The 14,601-nt window shown below is 45.5% G+C and overlaps 1 protein-coding gene across 2 annotated transcripts in view; it reads right to left on the bottom strand.

The window, feature by feature from the left end:
• The window catches only part of TRMT9B (tRNA methyltransferase 9B (putative)), a 71,361-nt gene extending 57,993 nt beyond the window's left edge, over positions 1 to 13,368 (bottom strand). For both annotated transcript variants that reach the window (XM_047091470.1, XM_047091471.1), the window contains exon 1: positions 12,975 to 13,368. The gene's annotated coding sequence lies outside the window, so the exon portion shown is untranslated. The remainder of the gene's footprint in view (positions 1 to 12,974) is intronic.
• Between the last annotated feature and the right edge of the window lie 1,233 nt (positions 13,369 to 14,601).

Below are 14,601 nucleotides of genomic sequence, written 5' to 3'. Positions count from 1 at the left end.
TAACTCTGCTCCTACCTTGCTGAGAAAATGCACATTTCTTCAGTTTCCCTCCTTGCCACCCCAAGTCTTGTCCATCCCGCGCCCCCCAGAATTACCAGCTGCCTCTCAAAGGCCAGCATCTCTCTGTTGAGCTCCTCTTTCCTGGCCGTCAGCCAACCCTCTGTCTCTCTGCAGCCTCCCCCCCCCCCCCCCATGGCCTCCTGTCCTCGCCCACACAGCCACCGTCTCCTCTCCTGAACCGGGAACAGAAAACCACACACCAAGACAAGCCACGCCCAGCCCTGCATCCGCCCGCCAGCGTTAGACGCCCCTTCTCCTCCTTTCCAAGAGGGGTCCGCGGGCCTTGCCTACTTCCTTGGCCTTCCTTCGCCTGTCAACCCGCCGCGGCCTCCCTGCCCTGGAACACCACTCCATCTCAACAGTCTCTCGGGTTTTCCTGCCACAGGCTTCCATCACCAGGTTTTACAGCAGCATCACAGGCCTCAGAACAGCTGTGGTTGAACTGCACAGGATGATCATTCCGCTGGCACCTCCGGGACTGACCGTTAGCACACGGACCAGAATGTAGTCTTTCTGAAGCCGCTGGTCATCCAGCAGGCAGGAAGCCTGGCACAGCTAATGTGCTGCCCCCGTGAAGGGCCCCGATCCTGAGCAAGACCTGGGAGGAGGGCGGGCAGGGTATAAAGGCCAACAGGGAATAGCATCGTGCTGAGGTGGGGTCGAGGAAAACGTCAGCTGCGTGTGGAAAGAGGTTTAGGCTCTATGTCATCGTAGGTGAAAACTAATGCCATTAGGGTCACTTATAAATACTTGAGACCCAACTGTTTAAGGAAAAAAAATAATAACCTATGTGAGTTTTTAAAGGACGCTTAACTGACTGAGCCACCCAGGCGCCCTTGTGTTTGTCAAGGACGAAGGAGTAGAATCCACATGTACTGATTCCCCAAGCCCAGCGGCCCAGCTTACCACACTGTAGTCTAGTTTAAATAAACAGATCCAGGAAAACAGGCTTTGTCCGGAGTAGTTGGTGCACAAAGTATTCAATAACCTGCATAAATGCTTTAGTGATTACTGTTTAACTATGATCAAAATTTCCACGTCAAAATAGAACAGAGTTTTCCTCCACTGCTTTATTGTTCAAGTATTCTTCGATGTCCTGTTTTAGTGGATGAATCATAACACAGAGAGCACTGGGAATCATTCAAAACACCAAACTGTGTGCTTGAAAGTTTACAAGCTCACCGCTGAGTCAAGAGGGCATACCCTGCCTCCAGCACAGAGAGCCAGTATTACGCTGACCTGCCTTCAGCTCTACCAGTGGTGCGATTTCTAGTGGCTTCTGCTTGTCAAAGATCCACTGTCACTGTAAGGTGATATGCGCCCCATAAAACCATCAGTTTTACGCAAGGCTATATCATCTTCGTAAGAACAAAAAGCTTTCGTATGCACGCACTGCCAGTACATTTCAAGAGGCCCAAATGTGCATGAGTAGGACAAATTATCAGACAAAAGGTCACAGATTACTTTGGCTAAAAAAAATATCTTTAAACATATCCAGCTCGACCTTCTGCTCGCTGGTTTCTATATGCTGCATACATCTGGGTGTGCGTGGGTATCTATATAGCTTTTTTAAGGTGTATGGTCTAGCCCACTTTGCCATAGTTATGTAGGAACTATAGCATGCCTCACTACAAAAGCAAGAAGAGCTCGGTCTGCATTTCTGCCAACTTGATGCAAGGCCTTAAGAGCTTCCTGTGGAAGAGAGCCAGCATGGAGAATCCAGTCAATGTCTGCAGTGGGGAAAATTAATGGCAGACAGTTGGAGGGACTAGGTGATTGGCTGTGCAGCTTCAGGACCAGCATTTCCTCTGGTTTCAGGTCCATCGTTGGATTCTGTGAGCGCGGACTCAAGTCTTTTTTAAATTAAAAAAATTTTTTTAATATTTAGTTTTGAGAGAGAAAGAGCAGAGGAGGGGCGGGGGGGTGGTGGTGGAGAGAATCCCGAGCAGGCTCCATGCTGTCAGCACAGAGCCCAATGCAGGGCTTGAAACCACAAACTGTGAGATCATGACTTGAGCCGAAATCAAGAGTCGGATGCTTAACCAGCTGAGCCAGCCAGGCGCCGCACCCCCCACCCCACCTCCACCGACCCAAGTCTTTAACCACTATGGAAAGGAAGCAGTTTGTTCAGAAGTCTCATTGCGTGCATCCTCCTCACCTGCTGAGAGCCTGGGTGAACAGCCTGCACTTCAGGTTCAGTGTAGCTGATTAGCTGTTTCAGCTGGGAACAAATGACAGAACTCTCATTTATTCATTTCAATGACTTGGAGCTATGTTCCCTACACTTGACATGCCATCACCTGGACCCCTGAAGGTAACAGTTTCAGCATCTTCTATTCTAGCAGCAGGCAAAGCGTGCATTACTTTTTTAAGACGTAGTTTATGCAATTTCTAATTTAACATCTTGCATTGCTGGGAAGCATCAGTTAAAACTCAGGAGCCAATATTGATACATTGTTATTAACAAATGCCCATAGTTTATATCAGGGTTCACTCTTTGTACTGTTCTGTGGGTTTTGCTGAATACAAAATGTCACGTGTCCATAATTATAGTACCACTCAGAATAGTTTCACTGCCCTAAAAATCCCCTGTGCTCCATTATTGATCTCCTCTCCCCCCTCAAAAAATCCCTGGCAATCACTGGCCTTTTCATTGTCTCAGTCCAGAATCACACACTATTCTTTCCAGAATGTCATACAGCTGGAATTATATCGTATCTAGCCTTTCCAGACTGATTTCTTTTACTTAGCAGTATTTATTTAAGGTTCCACCATGTCTTTCCATGGCTTAAAAGATACTTTTATCTTTGGATATCATTCTATCATATGGATATACCACTGTTGATCTATTCACCTGCTGAAGGATGTGTTGGTTATTTGCAGTTTAAAAGTGTTTATAATACAAACGTCCGTGTGCAGGTTTTCGTGTGGACTTGCCTGTTAATATTTCAGTCCCCACTGATACAGCTGCCGTCTGGTGACAACAGACTTGTGGGCACTGTTCATTCTGGAAAGCTGTAAGATATTCACTTTGGGTCCATTTTTCTCAAAGCTCCTTAATACCTATTGGGCTCCCAGCTACCATTTCTGAGAGATTGGCAGATTAACCTCTGCAGATGTATTTTCTGAAGCTTGGTTATTACTAATGACCAAAAGTTTATCAAGTTCCTTCAAGGTGTTACAAATGAATTCGTTTTTTTATTGACTCCAGAGAAGGCTGACATCTGCCACAGAGACTTAGGGAGAGGTGGCAATCCCTTATTGTTCCAGACATATCAACATTACTTTCCAGGACCATAAATCCCTAGTGGAAATAAAGGTGCTTACATTTTCAAGTAAAAAGTTATACTTTGGGGGCGCCTGGGTGGCTCAGTCAGTTAAGTGTCTGACTTCGGCTCAGGTCATGATTTCACGGTTCGTGGGTTCGAGCCCTGCGTTGGGCTCCGTGCTGACAGCTCAGAGCCTGGAGCCTGTCTCAGATTCTGTGTCTCCCTCTCTCTCTGCCCCTCTTCTGTTCACACACCATCTCTGTCTCTCTCAAAAATAAACCAACATCAAACAAATTTTTTTTAAGTTATAAAAAGGGATTATCTAAGCTGAGATCAGATGTACCAATGTTCTTGACATTGACTTTCTGATATCTACTTCTACAGCCAAAAGAACATTTTTCTCAGTATCTGGAAGGCCCACAGTCCTGTAGCCTGTCTCCTTTCATCTCAGCTTCCAAATCAACAGATGGCTGTTGGTTGGTTCTGTTGCCTGTTTCCAGGAAGTTCATTCCCCTGTGTTACAAAGATGTTCTTGGTCACATGGAGCCTTCTGTTGTTCAGTCTCCTGCTGCTGATTTCCTGGTTCTTTGTGCCGCTGAAGGCCACTGACTTGACTCAGATTCTGATGTTCTAGATGCCAGCCCTTTTCACTTGCAAAATCCGTGATCAATGCATATGGTAGTGAAGACGGAAAAACTAGCTTTCTTCCTTGTGTGGAGATGGAATTTGAGCCTGTGCATGCTTTTTTTTCCAGCAGGCAGTTTCTTTAGATTATCTGCAACCGCTGATTTTTCTGCTGAGTTCTATATAGGCATAGCGGGACTCCAGTCTGACAGAAGGATGAACAGAAAGAGCCTGTCAAGGAAAAGAATGCTCTTTTTCCCTCCATTTTTAATTTCCTCATTTACAACTCAATACTGTGAATGGAAAAGAAGGGAAAGCAAGGGCTCACAGAGATCTTTGCACAGGCTCACGAGAGCATTATTCACAATCGCCAAACTCAAGTGTTCGCCTACGAATGAATGGATCAACAAAATGTGGAAATACGTACCCTTGGAAAAATATTCCTCATTAAAAAGAAAGGAAACCCTCATATACATGCTACAACACGGATAAGACCTGAGGACGTTACGCTAAGTGAAATACGCTCGCTACACGAGGACAGGTAGTTTATTACTCCACTAATGTCAGGTCCCTGGAGTAGCCAAATTCACAGACAGGAAGTAGAATGGTGGTTGCCAGGAGTGAAGGGGAGAGGTGAGCGGGGACTTACTGCTTAATAGGTACAGTTTCAGCGCTGCACAATGATCACATGATAAAAATTCTAGAGACGAATGATGATACTTGCACAAAAATATGAATATACTTAATGCCACTGAACTGTACATTTCAAAATGGTTTAAATGGAAAGTATTATGTTATGTGCATATTTACCACAATCTTTAAGGAATCAATATTGCAGTTAATGCAATAATGTTATACAACGAGCATCTTAATCTTGGGTGACCATGAATCCTGGTTTGCTGGCCTAAGTCCCCATTTCTGCTTCTTTGCCCAGGGCAATCGTTAATAGTACCCCTTTCACCCTTAACAGTGTCCCAGATTGAACAAGAAGTCATATAGTCCCCCTAGATCTGTTTTATAATCGCATAAATCATCGCATGGCCATTCTCATTTGCAAATGTCTGAACATTCAGAATGCACCTGCATTTTCTCAAATTACTCTATAAATTCAATGGCCTACAGAATGTTAGGGGTTCTGATCTTTGGTTTTTTTTAACTTAAAACAACACCCATTTATTAGCTGACAGTTCTGTAGATCAGAAGTTTGGAACAACAGGCCTGAGTTTTCTGCTCAGGATATGACAAAGCAGAAATCAAGATATCGGCCAGGGTGAGCTGTCATCCAGAGGTTCTGGGGGAAAATCTACTTCCAAGCCCATTTTTGGAATTGAATTCAAATTCTTGTGGTCGTAGGACAGAAGTCCCTGATAGGACGGAGGTCCCCCTTTCCTTGCTGCCACCCTTAACATTTTTTAAAGATTATATATTACTTTCTTTTTTTATTTTTAATTTTTATTTCTAATAGATTTTGCCCCCCCTCTTTTTTTTTTTTTTTTGCGCGCGTGCGAGAGAGAGAGAGAGAGAGAGAGAGCGCGCACAAGTGAGCAAGGGGCAGAAAGAGAGAGAGAGAATCCCAGGAGGGGCAGAGGGAGAGAAAGAAGGAAAGAGAAAGAGAGAGAAGCAGGGCTCACGAGAAGCAGGGCTTGAGCTCACCCAATGTGGAACTCGAACTCAGGAACTGTGAGATCATGACCTGAGCGGAAGTCAGATGCTTATGACTGGGCCTCCCAGGCGCTATGTAGATTACTTTCTGAACGCTGACTAAAGTACCAAAAGCAGTCCTCTTTCTTTACAAACTCATAATTTCTTTAAACCAAAACCCTCTAACTTTTGACAAGCTCCTTTCAATTTCTGCAGGTTCAAGGGAGCAGACAAAAGGCCCAGTCCGAGACAGTTGCCTCTTTTGGCTGCCGTTTTGTTGTTTTGCTGTTGTTAAAGATAGCAGCAGACAGTCTTTGAAGTCAGAGATATGTCTGTTTCAATTAACTCTGCTTTTCACCTTACGATCAGAAAATACCCCACTTTTTCTTTGAGAAAGCCACAGTTCTCCATCCTCACCATAAGAGCACCATTTTACCTGCCAAAACCCTTTCTGACTGTCTCCCCCAGAGTGAGTGTCAGTCTCTCAAAGGAAGAGTTGTGTATCTTTAGCACCCAGCACCAATCATGGTACAAAGGAGGTTCTTAATAGATACATCTTGAGACAGTGAGTAAACAGATCACTCAATGATGTTCAAATACTCGTCTTGCTTGATTGTCCTCAAATTCTGCTTTAAAAAATACACCAAAAAACCATGCCTTCTCTACCCACTTCCTGCTTCAATTTGGCCCATTGATGATCCAACCAGAGAGTGAGTTCAGGTTTGGATGTTCTACTTTATAATACACTTAGAAAATGAAAAGATCATTTTGATTGTTTTGTTTATTTATTTTTGAGAGAGAGAGAGAGAGAGAGCGTGAGCAAGCGGGGGAAGGGCAGAGAGGAGACAGAATCCGAAGCAGGTTCCAGGCTCTGAGCTGTCAGCACAGAGCCTGATTCGGTGTTCGAACTCAACAACTGTGAGATCATGACCTGAGCTGAAGTCAAAGGTTCAACCAACTGCAATAATGTTATAATGCAATATAACAGGTGGCCAGATCATTTTGACTTTAAAAAAAAATTTTTTTTAATGTTTATTTATTTTTGAGACAATGCGAGAGACAGAGTGCAAGCGGCAGAGGGGTAGACAGAGGGAGACACAGAATCTGAAACAGGCTTCAGGCTCTGAGCTGTCAGCACAGAGCCCGACGCGGGGCTCAAACTCACGAACCGTGAGATCATGACCTGAGCCAAAGTCAGACGCTTAACCAACTGAGACACTCAGGTGCCCCTGATTTTCAGTCCATAAAAGGAGTTGTGTCCTACAACTTAACCTGCCACTAGGCTCCATATAGCTGAAGACAAGAACTCATCCCCCTTATAATCCAGGGGGAGGGAAATCCAGATTTTTCTCTTGAATGTTTGCTCAAATATGAAGGAAAGAGAAAAACTGTGGGAAGCGGGAAGTGGAGATCATAATGTGTTACTCTAACATAGATTAATACTACTTACTTTCCCTTAAAATTAATCAAGCAATAGTGTAATATTAGATACAAACACTTCCCTCCTGAGTATACACTGTGTGTGGGGCTTAGGTGGGGGCTCAGGAGGGAGGACAGTGGATTTGTCTTGAAGCTGCATTTACAGAGCAAAAGCCCTGTGTTTATTTTCATAGGTTTAGTTTTGGTGGCTTGGGTGGGATGGCTAAACTCGGTGTCACCACTGGACTTGAAAGAACATATTCACATTAGAGTGTGGTTTACCCCAGGCAGCATTTGTAATTCTGCATTTAAATGCTTTCACCACCTACCAGATATCTGAATGGAGTGTTGCCTGTTGAGACATAAAAATCAATTAAAAATAGATATGATAGACTGACAAATTCACTAAGTTACCCTATTTGTTTTTGCTACTCTGCTTTCATTTTCTAACTCCAAATATCAGAGGCAAATATAAAATGATTGCATTCAGTAATCAAGATTAAGTCTTAGATACGCCAATGGAATTTCTGACTGCCAATAAATGATCATTTATGACTTAGTAATAGTAGAGAGTCCATCATATTTACTTTAATGGTTTGCAAAAACAGAATCTGACAAGTAGGGTATGAAATACATTATTACAGTCAATACTCTTATTTAATTTCCAATTAACAGGTCATTTCTATCTTTATGATCCTTAAAAAAAAGCACATTAAAATTATAGAGGAAAGAAAGATTTAGTAGAAACATAGAGACACAGATAACTCATCTAATGAAAGAGCCAGCCTGCCAGGAGCTATAATTTCTGTTATCACGCCCTGAATTCTTCCTTTGTATTGCTATGCATTAAACATAGCCTATCTGGGACTTTGGTGGGGAGGACTTTTTTAGAAATCAATTCTCCTGGTATTTGACTTTGATTACTAAACCAGAACAAAGGAATATTATTTCGTATTCAGATAGAACCACATGCAGAGGCAGGCACTTGGTAATTTTTAGTTATTTATTTGCTTGATGCTTTTTCCAGCAATTTCAACTATAATGACTATCATATCCATCTGTTTGAAATGGAAATTGGTTAGCAACCAGATCCTTTTTGGATTCTTACAATATATCATCTACCTGCTTTGAATGAAATATGCTAGCTCAGGCTCTGATGAAATATGTTTTAGATATGTAAGACGTGATGGGGTGTCACTCAGCTATCATTCCAGTCTCCTTCAAGTGTGCGTTCCTCAATTGTGGAGGCTGGAAAGGTGTAAACTACATTTCCCAGAGTTCCTTGCAGCTAGGGTTCTGGGCACAGATCAGGTTCTGCCCATGGGATGAGCTGGATGAGAAGGGAGGGAGAGGGTATATAAAAATATATATATATATGTTTGCTAGCTTGTTTTTGTCATTAGTAGCTGTGTTCAGTCACTGGCTTCCTGTAATTGCACTTTGTAAGCAGCTAATCTGATCACTTGTGCCTTGGACTGTCAATAGCTCCAGTGGTGGCTCTGATTCCCAACCTTCATCCCTTGGCAATGACAGCAGCAGCCTTTTGGGGGGGGGGGGGCAGTTCCGCTGTGCTGTCTGGGTGTCATCCCTAGAGCTCAGCCTGGATCCTCTTCTCCCCTTTCAGCTGCAACCTCTTCTTCCAACCTTGTCAACACCTAACTCCCATACAAAAACCGTTTTGCTTACAGTAACTAGGATAGTTTCTATTATCTGCAGCCTCCCTCAACAGGGAAGAAGGGAGAGATGAGGGAATTCAGTGCACAAGACATTAGTTCTGATGCCTGGGAAGAACTGCCAAAGGGACAAAGTTTGTGCCCATCTGACACATACAGTTATACATTAAGAACAGGGAGGAGATCAAGGGCCATACCATCCAGATCTACCCAAGTGAGGGCCAACACTGCAGGGCCTGAGGTTAAAGCCAAAGCATAGTTATGAGGGCTGAGAAATAATTCTGGGGACCCCTGGAGAGAGAAGAAAAAAACATTAAGGAAAAAAAAATGACAGGGGAAAGAGGAAGGAAAAAGAAGGGAAATGAGAACAGGGAATAACGGTGAATAAAAGCACGCATATGGTGAAGAGAATCCTATGCCAGATTTTTCCCTGACCTTGCCTGGATGGTGCTGGAGAGCGGTCCACCAAGGATACATGCTGCTTCCTGCCCCTGCTCTACAGGCCTAGCTCACAGCTTCTCAGAGCTGGGCTCAGGCTTCTCACATACACACTCAGGAAGCCTTTCCCTGGGTGAAATACACGTGACTCTGTCCCTATAGCTATTGAATAGACATATAAATTCAAACTGGGTAAATATGTATAACCCATAAATTTTTGTGTATATATGCATATAGCTGGAAATACACAAAATGGAAATACACAAATAAATTTGTATATAGGACACAGGTGTGTGTAGGATAGCTGGAAACCTACAAAATGTGTATATTAAACAAAAATCTGTTAGATTTTTCAAGAGAAAATTAATCCCAGTGGTTTTCAAGTCAGACAATTAGTAATGCAAAGAGCTGACAAACTAGTCAGTCATGGTACATATTGGTTTAGGCTCTGATCAGCTTCAAAAAAATGATTGTAAATATCTTTTGTATAATGCATTAGAGTAGTCTGAGAGCCTAAGATGCTTGCTTACACAAAACAAGAGTTCTGAGACCATAATCCTCAGTATAAAAGACAAGAAAATGTGTGTCAGGGCCCAGGCCTGCTGTTCCAGCCTCATTCACAACATTGTCCCTTCCTCATAGATACCTGGCTCTCCTTGGCCCACCCCTACAGTATACATGTGCATGCAGTCTTCGCAGGCGCTGTTCCTTCCGTATCAAATGCTCTTCCTTCCTCAAGGACCTTCCTTCACAACCCCACCGCCACCGCCTTAAGCAAGCACTCCTGACATCCCTCCCTTCACCAGTCAAATTCCCTGTTTCTGCCCTTGACATTTTTCCTGCCTAGCATGAGCACCAGTGTAATTACAGGTTTACATATGTATGCCAGCAGACAGGTGTTCCCTGAAAAGTTAGGTCTGTTTTTCTTGCTATGGTATTCTGAAGGCTCAGCATAGTGCCTTAGGTGCCTAGACAGTGCTGAACAAGTGAAAAGCTAAACGAATGCTATGGCTGTTTTGCCCCCAAAGTCGAAATGCTCCATTGTAAACTATGTAACTGTCCATGGGAAAACTAGAAACTATTATCATTTTACGAGGCCCATACTTTTTTTTTTTAACGTTTATTTATTTTTGAGAGAGAGAGCATGAACGGGGGAGGGTCAGAGAGAGGGAGACACAGACTCTGAAACAGGCTCCAGGCTCTGAGCGGTCAGCACAGAGCCTGACGCGGGGCTCAAACTCACGGACCTCGAGATCATGACCTGAGCCGAAGTCGGCCGCTTAACCGACTGAGCCACCCAGGCGCCCCAGGAGGGCCATACTTCTAATGGCATTAACAGAAACTAGCCAATTTAATGTTTAAATTCTATTTTAGAATTCCAACTGGTCATCTCTCCCTCCCCGTACTGTCTCATCATCATTTCCAAACACCACGGCAGGTAATGTCTTTAACCCTAGATAAGCCAAAGGCCTGCGTAAGGTAGAAGATATGCAGGCTTGACAGGGTGAGCCTCTAGCTCCCAAAAGACTAACTACTAGGAGCCTAGCATATACTATAGTGTATACTGTGAGAGCATACAGAATACACCAGGACAGGAGAATGGCCCGTTCGCCTGCACGTTCGGTTCTCCTGTCAGTTACGCAGCAACCCCTCCATAGCCCCCCGGAGATGACATTTAGGGCAACACATTTCTCCTCCTAATACGACTGCTCACAGCGTGCTAACCGCACACTCGATATTACAAATTACTCCATGCGCTTCTCCCAACCACATTGGGAAGGCTCATTATCACCATTTCACAGGTGAGGAAATGGCCCTGAGATGGGATTCACTCCAGGTATTCCAGTGCGCGCTCTGAATTCCTTCTCTTGAGTGGTTAGAAGTTTGCCTGATTGGGAAGTGAGTAGCCAGAGAGAAAGCCGTCGACTCCTCTTGGATACCTCTTAGCTACGGGTTCTACGCGACGTACTCTCTTACGACATCAAGAGAAGAAAATCACAAAAACCGAAGGACATTCAATTGGCCATGTGGCACCACCACACTTGCAGACCTTCCAGGGACCAAGCTATACCACAATCAGGCTCCATTTTTATTTCCTTCGGTGTGGTCTTAAATAAATCCCTGGCATCTTAACACTTCCATACCCGTCTTCTCAGAGCACCTTCTCACTTTCCCTACAGGTAGAAACATAAGATTGCACAGACAAGTGCTGACAACCTCATACCAACAATGCATTATACCCAGGGCTAAATGACAATGAGAGCTTGACTCAATTCCTATCTAAAATACAAATCAGAACATCACCATGCAGTAAAGAAAGATTTAGTTGCATTTTTTTCTCCTGTATATCGCCAAGCTTGACTGGTCCTTTGTAAAGGACAGAGTGATAGAACCTTCATCATGTGTTTCAAATTTTGGATACTAGTTTTCTAAAGGTGCATATGAATTATTTATAGTGACATGCATATAAGTATTCACATATCTACCTGCCAGAAATACCTTCTTTAGAGTCCTCTTAACCTCCAGCAAGATTTGGCTTTAGAAAATACACATAAACAGAGACTTCAGATTTATTTGGGAAGCACCTCTGCCCCTCCATTTTAAAACAGAATTAACCATGCAGACATAGTATTTTCAGTTTCACATCCCGCTGGTAAGTAAAATTTTTGTTAAAACCTTGACTACCTTGGTGATTTAGCTACAGCAACACACACACACACACACACACACACACACACACACACACGGACAAATAATTTCCAGAGAACGTCATACAATAATTGAACCTTTCTAGAAATAGGCTTTCTTTTGAATGACAAGAGGAGCCTATAGGGAGCTCAGGTCTCAAATCTGACCAAATGCATTCACAAAGCAGTTGTCTCTGGAGTGGTCTCGTTAGTGAGGAAACACTTTCCAACTTGTCAAGGTCTCCTTTAAAATAAGTTATTTGCAATCCGTGGCCATCAGGGAGTCGCTTTCATTCTCTGCAAACAACCCTCTCCTCTGAGGTCCTCTCAAGATCCCTCACCAACACTGGAGAGTCCTTTACACTGCATGTTCAGTCAGGCATCAAGGACAGAAAAATCCACAATCTAAACTTCAAACGGAATTAACCATTCATTAGACAGTAACGTCAAGGATTCCATAGTTAATGAGCCACACGAATAGTATTACATTCAAAAGCTGAAAGGAGGAGTTAAATGTCAATCATTTGCCTGTAATATTGCTAATAACCTTAACCTCAAAACGATATAGATATCTTCTAGCTCTCTGCCCACAGGAAACGTTCAGTGTACATTTAAATCCATGCATACCAACTGATATAAAGCTTTGCACGTAGATATTTACAGCCTTACCCTCTTTCTACATAAAGCGTTTCTATCCTTATGATATTTACCACAAAGAACCCAGGTAATACCACGCGATACACCTAGAGCAATATTACACAAATCCTAGCATCCCGTTTTGAAATTCCTTCTTAAACTGTGTTTTTTGTTGTCAGCTTTGACTATGTCCATAAGTTCTTTCACATCACCTAAGAAATATTCTGACCAACTTTCTAGGGTTATTAGCTGTCTCCTGCTAGTTAAAAATCAATTCCCAAGTGGTAGCTTCTAAAGGGAGAGATACACGTGTACTCCGTGAAAACAGAAATCTATTTTCACCTTTAAGACACTAAACATGTCCCCTGCAGCTCTGAGTTCTGACTTATCCGATGTTAACATCTGAAGCACATCCCGCAATCCCCTGCCGCATGGCAGGCTCGCCTGTTTTGATCACGTCTAAGTTTTCAAGGTAAACAGGTCACTCTCGGCGCCCGGAACGACAGAGGAAGAGAGCACGAACTCACCTAGGCGGTCAGACCCCGGACACAAGGGGGCCCGAGCGCGCGAAGCGACCTGTCGCGCCCCCGACTCCCCGCGTGCGGGGGGAGGGCGGGCGCAGGGCGGGCAGAACTAGGGTGGGAAAGAGGCTCGCCGCCGCTCCCCTCTGCGGACCATTGTCAGCGCCACGGTCGCCGGCGCTTTCTGCACGGTATGGGGGCGGGAGACTCTACCGAACCGAATAGTTGCAACGCTCTCCCGGCGCCGGGGAGAAAAAGCTGCTTTTGCATCAGAGCCGGGGGCCGTACCAGGTGTAACTTCCACCCCTTGACCTATTTTAGAGTGTGAGAGCGAAAGCGGTAGGGAAAAATAGACGGAGCGCGCGCGGGGGGGGGAGGGGAGGGGGGCTCCGGGACGCGCGTGCCCGAGTGGGAGCGCGCGCCCGCCCTGCCGGGGCTTCCAAAGAGAAGTTACGGTGAGGGCCCCGCGGCCTCCCGGGCCGCGGCTCGGCGGCGGGGCTCGGGGCTGGCCCCCTCCGCGAGCTCCTCCTGCCGCCGCCCGGGTCCAGGCTTCGCGCGCCCTCCTCCGCGCGCGCGCCCTGCGCGGGAAGCTCCGTTCCCGGGGCTCGGGGGCCTTCGGGCGGGCTCCGCGACAGTAGCTGGGCGACCGCCCGCGGCCCCGGGCGCGCGGTTCCCCGCCCCCGTCACCGTCCCCGCCTCCCCGACCCGCCCTCACCTCTCCGGAGGCGGCGCTTGGGCTCCGGCGGCGCCTCCAGGCCGGGAGGACTGACGGCCTCGGAGGGGCGGCGGAGCGGAGCCGGGGGAGTGTCGCCTCCCAACCCAGTGCCCTGGGGACGCCCCGCCCGAACGTTCCCGGGAAGTGAGGCTCTGCCGCTCCCGCCCGGCCTGGGGATGGGGGTGACCTTCCTTCCTCCTTCCCAGGCTCTGCGCATCAGCCTTTCCCGGCGTGGCCGGTCCTACGTGGGAGAGGACGCCAAGGGGAGTACACCTGGCCGGCCCGGAGCACAGCAACGCGGTACCTGGGGGTGACAACAACGTGACGCTTTAGCGCGTCTTTTCTCCTTTGATTTTTGCAACCACCTACTTCAACGGAGACGTGCCTGTTGGGTTTCTGGGATAACCGAAGTCCGAGGTGCCAATGCTTAGTCTCCAGATCTTGTCATTGAAATCGGATGCTTAACCTGCTCAAAGAGTTTTGCAAAACTAACCCCATCAAAATAGCATCTATCAGAAGAAGGGATGGAATTTAGGTTAGAAGTTTGTGTCTAAAACTGGACACGTCTGCCCCATGCACACCCTCTTGCTTCTGTAACAATAGGGTTTAACTACTTTCTGCCAAGTCCTTGGTGTGATAATCTTCAACCCCTATTAGTAAACAACTCACTAGTCGTCAGAAGCCTGTGCATTACAAAAAAAAAAAAAAATTCTCGGGGTGGGGGGGGGGCGCTACTCTAGGGCTCCCATAGACACTGGTGTATTTAAGGTGCTACTAAGAGGGTGGGTGGAGATCAGCATACATAGTTTGTGATTCTGAAATAATTTGCCAGTGCAGCACTATATTGGGGTAGGGGAAGGAACCTTTACTTGGGTACTTCCATGCTCAGGAGAATCAAATCGACATTTCCTTTTTCTG

Source organism: Lynx rufus, unplaced genomic scaffold, assembly GCF_022079265.1.
Source record: "Lynx rufus isolate CCGP_SWC_20201006 ecotype Redwood Valley unplaced genomic scaffold, mLynRuf1.p SCAF_3, whole genome shotgun sequence".
In the NCBI taxonomy this organism is placed as follows: Eukaryota; Metazoa; Chordata; class Mammalia; order Carnivora; family Felidae; genus Lynx; species Lynx rufus.
The sequence above is the reverse complement of the archived record's forward strand: the minus strand, read 5'-3'. Positions and strand labels throughout refer to the sequence as shown.